Below are 12,347 nucleotides of genomic sequence, written 5' to 3'. Positions count from 1 at the left end.
ATAGTTTCCAACAAAAATGTTAAGCAATCATTTTTAAAGAAAACACGGTCGAAGTCCAGACTCACTAATGCATCCTAACAAACTCGATAAGACACACTAATGCAAATTTTTTGGTTCTCTATGACCAACGCTCGGATACCAACTGAAATGTCCCGTTCATATTGATTATAAACGTTCCATATTAATTGATTTCGTTGCGAGGTTTTGACCTCTATATGAGACGTTTTTCAAAGACTGCATTCATTTTTAAAACAACCATAACCTTTATTTTATCAATAAAGGTTTCAAAAGCATTACATAGATTATCAAATAATGATAATCTAAAATATACTGTTTACACATGACCATTACATAATGGTTTACAATAGAAATATATTACATCGACATATGTTTCTTGAATGCAGTTTTTACATAATATCATACAAACATGGACTCCAAATCTTGTCCTTATTTTAGTATGCAACAGCGGAAGCTCTTAATATTCACCTTAGAATAAACATGCTTTAAACGTCAACAAAAATGTTGGTGAGTTATAGGTTTAACCTATATATTTCAAATCGTAATAATAGACCACAATATTTCATATTTCAATATACATCCCATACATAGAGATAAAAATCATTCATATGGTGAACACCTGGTAACCGACATTAACAAGATGCATATATAAGAATATCCCCATCATTCTGGGACACCCTTCAGATATGATATAAATTTCGAAGTACTAAAGCATCCAGTACTTTGAATGGGGTTTGTTAGGCCCAATAGATCTATCTTTAGGATTCACGTCAATTAGGGTGTCTGTTCCCTAATTCTTAGATTACCAGACTTAATAAAAATGAGCATATTCGATTTCGATAATTCAACCATAGAATGTAGTTTCACGTACTTGTGTCTATTTTGTAAATCATTTATAAAACCTGCATGTATTCTCATCCCAAAAATATTAGATTTTAAAAGTGGGACTATAACTCACTTTCACAGATTTTTACTTCGTCGGGAAGTAAGACTTGGCCACTGGTCGATTCACGAACCTATAAAAAATATGTACATATATATCAAAGTATATTCAAAATATATTTACAACACTTTTAATACATTTTGATGTTTTAAGTTTATTAAGTCAGCTGTCCTCGTTAGTAACCTACAACTAGTTGTCCAACGTTAGATGTAAAGAAAAAATTGATATATATTATCTTGAATCAATCCACGACCCAGTGTATACACGTCTCAGGCTAGATCACAACTCAAAGTATATATATTTTTGGAATCAACCTCAACCCTGTATAGCTAACTCCCACATTACTGCATATAGAGTGTCTATGGTTGTTCCAAATAATATATACACATGGGTCGATATGATATGTCAAAACATTTGCATACGTGTCTATGGTATCCCAAGATTACATAATATATTAGAATACATGTATAATACAATATAAGTTAGCTAGGATATGATTAATATAGATTTGTTATCAATTTTCACGTTGCTACAACAAGAAAAATTATCCAATCTTGTTTTACCCATAACTTCTTCATTTTAAATCCGTTTTGAGTGAATCAAATTGCTATGATTTCATATTGAACTCTATTTTATGAATCAAAACAGAAAAATTATAGGTTTATAGTCAGAAATATAAGTTACAAGTCATTTTTTTAAAGGTAGTCATTTCAGTCGAAAGAACGACGTCTAGATGACCATTTTAGAAAACATACTTCCACTTTGAGTTTAACCATGATTTTTGGATATAGTTTCATGTTTATAAGAAAAATCATTTTCCCAGAAGAAAAACTTTTAAATCAAAGTTTATCATAGTTTTTAATTAACTAACCCAAAACAGCCCGCGGTGTTACTACGACGGCGTATGTCCGGTTTTACAGTGTTCTTCGTGTTTCCAGGTTTTAAATCATTAAGTTAGTATATCATATAGATATAAAACATGTGTTTAGTTGATTTTAAAATTCAAGTTAGAAGGATTAACTTTTGTTTGCGAACAAGTTTAGAATTAACTAAACTATGTTCTAGTGATTACAAGTTTAAACCTTCGAATAAGATAGCTTTATATGTATGAATCGAATGATGTTATGAACATCATTACTACCTCAAGTTTTCTGGATAAAGCTACTGGAAATGAGAAAAATGGATCTAGCTTCAAAGGATCCTTGGATGGCTTGAAAGTTCTTGAAGCAGAATCAAGACACGAAAACAAGTTCAAGTAAGATTTCCACTCGAAATAAGATTGTTATAGTTATAGAAATTGAATCAAAGTTTGAATATGAGTATTACCTTATATTAGAAAGATATATTACTATAAATAATAAAGATTTATTGAGGTTGGATGATCACTCTACAAGATTGGAAGTAAGCTAGCAAACTTGGAAGTATTCTTGATTTTATGAAACTAGAACTTGTAGAATTTATGAAGAACACTTAGAACTTGAAGATAGAACTTGAGAGAGATTAATTAGATGAATAAAGTTGAAGAATGAAAGTGTTTGTAGGTATTTTTGGTCGTTGGTATATGGATTAGATATAAAGGATGTGTAATTTTGTTTACATGTAAATAAGTCATGAATGATTACTCATATTTTTGTAATTTTATGAGATATTTCATGCTAGTTGCCAAATGATGGTTCCCACATGTGTTAGGTGACTCACATGGGCTGCTAAGAGCTGATCATTAGAGTGTATATACCAATAGTACATACATCTAAAAGTTGTGTATTGTACGAGTACGAATACGGGTGCATACGAGTAGAATTGTTGATGAAACTGAACGAGGATGTAATTGTAAGCATTTTTGTTAAGTAGAAGTATTTTGATAAGTGTCTTGAAGTCTTTCAAAAGTGTATGAATACATATTAAAACACTACATGCATATAAAATTTAACTGAGTCGTTAAGTCATCGTTAGTCGTTACATGTAAGTGTTGTTTTGAAACCTTTAGGTTAACGATCTTGTTAAATGTTGTTAACCCATTGTTTATTAAATCAAATGAGATGTTAAATTATTACATTATCATGATATCATGATGTATTAATATATCTTAATATGATATATATACATTAAATGTCGTTACAACGATAATCGTTACATATAGATCTCGTTTCAAAATCATTAAGTTAGTAGTCTTGTTTTTACATATGTAGTTCATTGTTAATATACTTAATGATATGTTTACTTATTATAATATCATGTTAACTATATATATATCCATATATATGTCATCATATAGTTTTTACAAGTTTTAACGTTCGTGAATCGCCGGTCAACTTGGGTGGTCAATTGTCTATATGAAACCTATTTCAATTAATCAAGCCTTAACAAGTTTGATTGCTTAACATGTTGAAAACATTTAATCATATAAATATCTATTTCATTTAATATATAAAAACATGGAAAATTTCGGGTCACTACAGAAACCTTAACCAACGACTTCGCATTCAAGATGACGAAATACGCCATGATCTCTAACTCATTTTAAACGTCATCCAGAACAATGTCTACTGTAGGGAACCTACCGCCACTCACATTTCTGGAACCGAAGTTATTGTCATGTGGTCTCTTCTTACTCATGAACCCATAAATCTCGCTTATCTCACTACTCAAAGAATGGGTTACCTTCGATAATTAGGAAATCATCCACTTCCATACTTAAACCATCTTAATCGACTTTTCCAATTTGTTGGTGCCATCAACCCTTCTCAAATTCCTCAACCCGTGTCTACAATTCCTCTAACTTACTGGGAAGCTCATCCGGTCATCATTACCTCTTCCGACAATGAAGGATCAACTATCTTCGATGCGTTTAGCACCAACGGCATTTATCCTTGAACAATTAATGTTGGTTAAGATTAAATTTAAGAAAGGGTAGATTCAACACTTGTCCTAGGATTAAAACTTGTTATGTGCTAATTATTGTCATGCTCTTATTATGCTTATTATGTTTGTTACTTCTTTATGATTAACATTGGTTCGAGGGGGAGCCATACTATTGATAAACTAGAACACTTGATAAGCTTGTATGATTTAAGGGGGAGCATTACTCTAGGGAGCGCTTAGTTACAGGGGGAGCTAACCTTTTTGCTTAGACAAAAGGGGGAGAAAGTGTATGGTAAGTGATGTTAACACTTATGTCGGCTTACATAGTTAAAACACTTACTCATATGTTTGTCATCATCAAAAGGGGTAGAATGTTTGTTAAGATTCCAATCATAATATTCAAAAGTTAATCACTTTATTTTGATGACGACACAAAAGAGATAAGTGTTTAATCATATGTAAGACGACATGAGTTCATAAGCCTACACTATCTCTAGCAAAAGAGCAATACATAAATAATTAAACTTGGTAAATTTGCTATGCGGCTGCACCACGATCGACCGTGGGTCTGACCGTGGATGCCCTGTACCAATGGCTGCAATCTTTTTCAAATTTATGATATGCGGTCTGAAGGTATTTCATATGCCCGAGAGACATATCAAATTAATGTGGCTAACATGTTATGATCCAAGTCGGGTCATACCCAATAACAAGCTTACCGACACCTTATTCGTATTTGATCTTAACGATTGGATCGTGGATTAAAATACGCGACACTTGGATTTAAGAAAAATGGTTTTCTAAAATAATATAACTTGATGTAGATATAAATTATGGAATAATTTATATAATGTGGATTTAATTATTTATAGGTTAAATAATTAATTTTGTTATGTTACATTTTATAAAATTGGTTTTATAAAATAAAAATGTGCATAACAAATAATGGAAGTTTATAAAATGTAGTTTTATAAAAATTAAGTTTATAAAACTAATTTTATTTAAATTCATTAGTGGCATTGGTAGTGGGTTCTTGCATGGCTTTTGATTGGCTAAAGATGCAAGACCCATGTGCTTATCTTGGAGGCACAAAAACACCAACACACACACATGCAAAAACATCAAACAAGCAAAAAATTTTTTTGCATTTTCTCCTCCTTGCTGCTGGCCGAAATATTTTGGGAGCAAAAGGGTGTTCAAATTTTTTTTTGCAAGCTAATCTCAAGTGTAATTAAATCCTAACTAAAGGCTAGGGTGTTGGTGATAAGTTTGGGGTATTATCTCTTGAGGTTTCATACATTTGGAGCTCCATTCATCCTCATCTTCTTCATCATATTGTTGTAACCCTCAACTAGCTTGAGGAGGTAAATTACTAAACCCACTTGTTGTATGTAAGCATATTATTTCAAGACTTGATATATTTATGGAATTTGTCTTTTAAAATGGTTGATATATAACATGATACTTGCATGCTTCCGCTCACTTTATCTTCATAAAATGGGTTTATGAACTTGTTAAAATGTAGAACATGTTTCTCAAAAGTTTGTCAAATTCCATCAATGGTATCTAGAGCCAAGGTCTTTGAAATATGCTTCTTGTTTATGACTTTTAAATCCACTAATCTTACAATCTAGTAACATGCATGAAACTAGAATGTAAAAATTTTTGGATTTTGGGTGGGTTCTTATTTTGGCCGAATTTTAGGGAGTTCCAAAGTGGGTTTGGAACTTATTTTTTGGTCAAATTTTGTTGTTTAATGTGGTTAACAATCAAGCCTAGACCTTGTGTTTGAATGGTTGTATGTTGTGGTTGATTTATTCATTCTTATGGTTTGTAATATTAATCATTCATTTGGTTTGTAATAATTTGTAATATTCATTCATTTGTAATTTATTTTATATTTGGTATGTAAAATAGATTAGGTTGTAATTTCATTTTCTAGAAAAAATGTATTAGGATATATTTTTTGTAAAGAGAATGAAGAATGAAGATGATGAAGATGAACACAAGTTGGAAGCATTTGGATGCAAGATTAAGTGGGAGATTATAAATCTCCTACTTTGTCATAACCCATAGAAGGTGACATTTGTTTTGGCTAAACAAATGTCTACCAAATTGGCTTGATTGTGAACTTGGTTGTTTTGCATGTTTATTGTGTTTGTATGTTTGGTTGCTACAATTTATCACACATTTACAACTTGCAAAATGACATTATAATTGGTTATAATTAAAACAACAAAAGGACACTAATAAATGGTTATTAAGGACATAAATAACAATGCATATAAAATGGTTTATATCAAAGTAATTGGCTTTACTAATATGACATGAAAGTTGGCTTTTCATAATGAACTATACACCAAATGCATGTTGGTGTATGGCAAATGTTTTCTTAAACTAGAATTTATGAAAACTTAAAATCCCTTTACTAAAACAAGGTAAACAAGTTGAACGCCATCCTTTTGTGGGAACACTTGAACATAGTAGGGAACTCATAATGGGATAAAGGTCACCTAACCATTATGAAGCTAACTAATATGGTTAAGGTAAAATTTGCATGCTTGTGGGATAAAGGTCACCTAACCACTTACATGTTAATTTTACATGTTTACACAAGTAGGACGACTTGATTTGGGAATCATGAACTTAGGGTCACCGAAGCATGAGGAACAAATAGGCGTTGATGGGATAAATATGCCATGCAAAAGGATTGCATGATCCCATACTCTAGAAGTTGCAAATGGATTGCAATTGTCATTTATTGACTACCTAGCTAAATCAAATTGCGGGATAAAGGTCACCTAACCGAAATTTGGTTTATCGTTGGATTCTAGAATTTAATAATTCAATTAAATTTAAAGGGTATTGAATGTTAAATTAAAATCGATACTTAAACGAACTTTGTTAATTTTGTAGATGGCCGCCAATAACAACAACAACATTCAAAACGCACCACTTAACATGAACAACCTATCATTAAGGTCTCTCTTAGAGAAAGACAAACTCAACCATACAAACTTTATGGATTGGTTCCGCAATCTTCGGATTGTCCTCAAACAAGAGGATAAAGCGTATGTACTTGAGGACCCCATTCCCGATCAACCGGATGAGAATGATGTGGAAGCAATGGCCTCTTACGATAAGTATTGCCACGACTCCCTTCAAGTCTCATGCCTAATGCTTGGGACTATGATTCCCGAACTCCAAAAGGATTTCGAGCATCATAGTGCATACGACATGATAACGCAATTGAAGGAGATGTTCCTTCAACAAGCGCGTGTCGAGCGTTTCGAGACCGTTCGGGCGCTACATGCTTGTCGTATGGACGATACCCAATCGGTTTCATCTTATGTGCTTAAGATGAAGAGCCTTATTGATCGTGCTAACCGCCTCAACCTAAACATATCAAATGAGTTAGCCACCGATCTTATCCTTAACTCCCTATCAAAAAGGTTTGATCAATTTGTAAACAATTACAATATGAATGGGATGGATAAGAGCATAGGTGAGCTTCACGGTATGCTTAGAACGGTGGAAACTAGCATGGGTAAAAGGGCTTTACCCGTGTTAGCAATCGATCAAGGTGGGTCCAAAGGTAACACCTCTAAGCCAAAGGTGGCTAAGAGAAAAGGACCCGCCTATCAAGGCAAAGGGAAGGGGAAGATGGTTACCCCAATCATCAACAAGGCTAAGAAGCAAAAGGTAGCCGAGAAGGCAAACCCCAAGGAAGACCCATGTTTCGGTTGCGGTGAGATGGGTCATTGGAAACGAAACTGTCCGGTCTACCTCAAGGAGTTGAAAGAAAAGAGGGATGCGGGGCAATCCTCAGGTAATATATATATGGTATATATAGAGCTTAGTATTACTTCTTCTAATACATGGGTATTAGACACTGGATGTGGAACTCACATTTGCAATTCTTTGCAGGGGTTCAAAAGAAGTAACAAGCAAACGGGAACATCAAGTCTCTTCATGGGGAATGGAGCTAAGGTGCAAGTGAAAGCTCAAGGAGACTTTGTGTTAAAACTTCCAAGTGGCTTGGAACTTATTTTGAATGATGTTTTGTATGCACCCGACTTATGTCGAAACATTATTTCTGTTTCCCGTTTGAGACAATGTGGTTTTAATGTTAATTTTATTAATGATGATATCCATGTTTGTTTAGATAATGTATTCTATTTCAAGGCTTCGCCTTCAAATGGAATTTATGAATTGGTTCATGATGATACATCATCTAGTAGCTCAATGTACCATACAAGCACCAAGAAACTCAAAAGGGATTTGAGTGATTCCTACTTATGGCATTGTCGCCTTGGTCACATAAACAAGAACCGAATGCATACACTTCAAAAGAATGGACTTTTGAAATCAAATGAAATGGATTCGTTTGATGTATGTGAATCTTGTTTACAAGGCAAGATGACTAAAGCACCTTTCAAAGGGACTTATGAGAGGGCTAAAGATTTATTGGGATTAATACATTCGGATGTATGTGGACCCTTTAAACCCATGACTAGGAATGGTGAAAGATACTTTGTTACTTTCATTGATGACTTTAGTCGTTTCGGATATGTCTACTTATTAAGACACAAGGACGAAACGTTTGAAGCATTCAAAGAATATCAAAACGAAGTACAAAATCAACTCAATAGGACAATTAAGGTACTTCGTACCGATAGAGGAGGTGAATACCTAAGCGATGCCTTCCAAGATCATCTTAGGAGTTGTGGGATCATCTCACAACTTACTCCACCCGGAACACCACAACTTAATGGAGTTTCCGAAAGGAGGAACCGAACCCTAATGGATATGGTTCGATCTATGATGGCAAGAAGCTCGTTACCTCTATCATTTTGGGGTTATTGTCTAAGCTCCGCGGTTCGTATTTTAAATATGGCCCCAACCAAGAAAGTGGAACGAACTCCTCATGAGATGTGCTTTGGAAAACCTCCTTCTCTTTCATACTTGAAAGTATGGGGATGTGAAGCTTATCCTAAGCGTTATGTAGCTAATAAGCTACATGCTCGATCCACAAAGTGTATCTTCATAGGATATCCCAAAGATGACATGGGGTATTACTTCTATGATCCATCCGAGCAAACGGTATTTGTTGCTCGGAAAGCGGAATTCCTTGAAACCAAGTTCCTTATGGAAGGTGATGGTGAAAGGAAGATAGATCTTGTAGAGGTACAAGATCAAGCCGATGATGCACGATTGGTTGGCACTAGCACTCAACATGAGGATGTTGAAAATGATCAAGTGGATGATCAAAGTACACAAGACGTTCGAAGATCTAGTAGGATTAGTAATCCTCCTGAGAGATATGGTTTTCTCGTGGATGGTTGCTATACGGTTGATTTGGATGAACCGACAAACTACAAAGATGCTTTATCAAGGATTGATAAAGACAAATGGCAGGAAGCCATGAACGCCGAGATGCAATCCATGTATGAAAACCAAGTTTGGGAACTTGTTGTGCAACCTCCTAGCTCCAAGCTAGTTGATTGCAAATGGCTTTTCAAGAAGAAAACCGACATACATGGAAACTTGGATACATACAAAGCTAGACTTGTAGCAAAAGGTTTCACTCAAACTCAAGGGGTTGATTATGATGAAACTTTCTCGCCAGTGGCAATGCTAAAGTCTATTAGGATATTATTTGCCATCGCTGCTCATTATGATTACGAAATTTGGCAAATGGATGTCAAAACCGCTTTCCTAAATGGATATCTTGAGGAAGATGTCTATATGGTACAGCCCGAAGGTTTTGTTGATCCGAAAAATCGTAAAAAGGTATGCAAGTTAAAGAAATCAATCTACGGATTGAAACAAGCATCTAGAATGTGGAATCATCGTTTTAATGAAGAGGCAAAGAAATTTGGCTTCATTAAAAATGGTGATGAAGCTTGTGTATACAAGAAGGCTAGTGGGAGCTCCATAATGTTTCTTGTGCTATATGTGGATGATATATTATTATTTGGGAATGATATTACCACAATGCAAGAAGTCAAAACTTGGCTAAAGAGTTGCTTCTCCATTAAGGATCTTGGAGAAGCACAATACATATTGGGGATAGGGATCTATAGGAATAGATCCAAGAGATTGATAGGTTTAAGTCAAAGTACATACATTGATAAAATCTTGAAAAGGTTCAAGATGGAAAACTCTAAGAAAGGTTTGGTACCTATTCAAAGAGGAACCGTTCTCAGTTCATCTCAGTGTCCTACCACGAAAGATGAACAAGAGAGAATGAAGAAAGTCCCATACGCATCTGCTATTGGGTCTATCATGTATGCAATGATATGTACTAGATCGGATGTGTCATGCGCTCTAAGCTTGACAAGTAGATACCAGAACAACCCAGGAAACAGTCATTGGATTGCTGTTAAAAGTATATTGAAATACCTTAGGAGAACTAAGGATATGTTTCTAATATATGGGTCTGGTGAGGAGGAACTCGCTGTAAAGGGTTACGTGGACGCGAGTTTCCAAACTGATCGAGATGACTCTCGATCACAATCCGGTTATGTCTTCATGTTAAATGGTGGTGCAGTCTCTTGGAAGAGCTCAAAACAGGAAGTTGTTGCGTTATCCACTACAGAGTCGGAGTACATTGCCGCCTCACTGGCAGCTCAGGAGGCTGCATGGATGAAGAAATTCATCGACGACTTAGGAGTGGTCCCTTCCATTCAGGACCCTCTTGAGATCTTTTGTGACAATGAGGGTGCGATTGCTCAAATCAAGGAACCTCGTGCTCATCAAAAGACTCGTCACATTGAGCGGAGATTCAACTACTTCAGAAATGAGGTTGAAAAGGGAAAGATATGTATTCACAAAGTTCACACAGATCAAAATGTTGCGGATCCACTCACGAAGCTTTTACATGGGCCAAAACATGAGGGACATGTTTGTGCATTAGGGCTTCGAAATTCTAGTGATTGGAAATGATCTATTTTGTGTATTGTAACGGAACGAATTAGTTCAAACTCATTAATATAATTATGGTATTAATTTTAATTTTGAGTCATGTTCCAATTTTGCATATTTTATCCATGAATAAATAATTATTCTAAATTCCGTAGTTGATCACATTTGTGGGAACAAGTGTGAGGTCTAGACTATTATGAACTTGGATTGGTTAACATTCAAATGGTGAATGTGGGGCAAGGTTGCAACCAAAGTTCATAGATATTTGTGGGACACAAATATAGGAAGACCCGCTCTCAAGATTTACTGTATGGAGCCTTTGTGGTTGATCACGTGTAATCTTGAGTAAAGGAGAATATCATTATATCCTCTGACCTGAGACACATATTAGGTTCAAACATTCACCGAATATTGTGCCTTGATTCTTTCCTTCGCTATTCTGAAAAGGTAGCTCATAAGGGAGGCTTCAGGTATGGTACTAAGTGTAGTGTCTAGAACGTATGTAGTCAAGATGGAATTTGTCCCTCTTATTCGTTGAGAGTTAGATGTCTAAGGCCTGATAAAGTTAAATCTATAAGAGAGTGATCATTCTATGTCTCTTGGATTTAACATGACATCTAGGACAAAAGGATATATTGAAAGATTCACCTAATCATATTCGAGATGGGAACTCGAAAGGGATGATGTTATTGAATGGCACTAAGTCATAACATATTAGGGGTGATGGACGGTCGTTAGGTGGTATCCATCACTTGCATTAATTTCTTATGTTTCTCATGCAAGTGGGAGATTGAAGGTATTTCATATGCCCGAGAGACATATCAAATTAATGTGGCTAACATGTTATGATCCAAGTCGGGTCATACCCAATAACAAGCTTACCGACACCTTATTCGTATTTGATCTTAACGATTGGATCGTGGATTAAAATACGCGACACTTGGATTTAAGAAAAATGGTTTTCTAAAATAATATAACTTGATGTAGATATAAATTATGGAATAATTTATATAATGTGGATTTAATTATTTATAGGTTAAATAATTAATTTTGTTATGTTACATTTTATAAAATTGGTTTTATAAAATAAAAATGTGCATAACAAATAATGGAAGTTTATAAAATGTAGTTTTATAAAAATTAAGTTTATAAAACTAATTTTATTTAAATTCATTAGTGGCATTGGTAGTGGGTTCTTGCATGGCTTTTGATTGGCTAAAGATGCAAGACCCATGTGCTTATCTTGGAGGCACAAAAACACCAATACACACACATGCAAAAACATCAAACAAGCAAAAAAAAATTCTGCATTTTCTCCTCCTTGCTGCTGGCCGAAATATTTTGGGTGCAAAAGGGTGTTCAAATTTTTTTTTTGCAAGCTAATCTCAAGTGTAATTAAATCCTAACTAAAGGCTAGGGTGTTGGTGATAAGTTTGGGGTATTATCTCTTGAGGTTTCATACATTTGGAGCTCCATTCATCCTCATCTTCTTCATCATATTGTTGTAACCCTCAACTAGCTTGAGGAGGTAAATTACTAAACCCACTTGTTGTATGTAAGCATATTATTTCAAGACTTGATATATTTATGGAATTTG

The sequence above is a fragment of the Rutidosis leptorrhynchoides genome, chromosome 2, assembly GCF_046630445.1.
Source record: "Rutidosis leptorrhynchoides isolate AG116_Rl617_1_P2 chromosome 2, CSIRO_AGI_Rlap_v1, whole genome shotgun sequence".
NCBI lineage: Eukaryota > Viridiplantae > Streptophyta > Magnoliopsida > Asterales > Asteraceae > Rutidosis > Rutidosis leptorrhynchoides.
This window is presented reverse-complemented; position numbering follows the sequence as displayed.